This window comes from Mesitornis unicolor, unplaced genomic scaffold (assembly GCF_000695765.1).
Source record: "Mesitornis unicolor isolate BGI_N332 unplaced genomic scaffold, ASM69576v1 scaffold15450, whole genome shotgun sequence".
Taxonomy (NCBI): Eukaryota; Metazoa; Chordata; class Aves; order Mesitornithiformes; family Mesitornithidae; genus Mesitornis; species Mesitornis unicolor.
The window spans coordinates 24,693-25,257 of record NW_010157793.1 but is presented as its reverse complement, the minus strand read 5'-3'; positions in this window follow the sequence as shown (position 1 = coordinate 25,257).

Below are 565 nucleotides of genomic sequence, written 5' to 3'. Positions count from 1 at the left end.
GAAGAACACAGGTCCCATGGGTAATGCCTGAACTCTGGTAAGTTCCTAGGCATGCCGTAGCCACATGGAGGGGAGGGAAAGCTAACACAAAATCCTACACCCACACACATCCAACTAGGAAAGAAACGCTAAACTACTTGCCAGTCTCTGAAATGTCATTACTCTGGGGCCAAGCTTGAGGCAAGCATCCCCGTCAATTTGGGATCCAAGGACCAGTATCTCTATGGTTAGGCTCTCTGTGTAATTTTTTTTTTTTTCCTAAGAGCTGATCAAGGTTCACTCTCACAAACAACAGCAGAATGATGCTTGGGATTCCCCAGCTAATATGAAGGGGTTCTGCTAGGAACCAGTCAGAGTGAGCTGACCAGACCCACCATAGAGCAAAGGAGCAGCACTCGGCCTTGGCCTTGCTCCATTTCCACTGTGCACAAGGGAGCAGATGCTCCTCAGTCCCTCTGCATTTCTACCTCCTTTTCGAAATGTGACAGAGAGAACAGATGGCACCTGCTATGCCACATCCCTCAACCAGCTTCCCTCTGCCCAGTGAAGAAGTGCAGTACCTCAA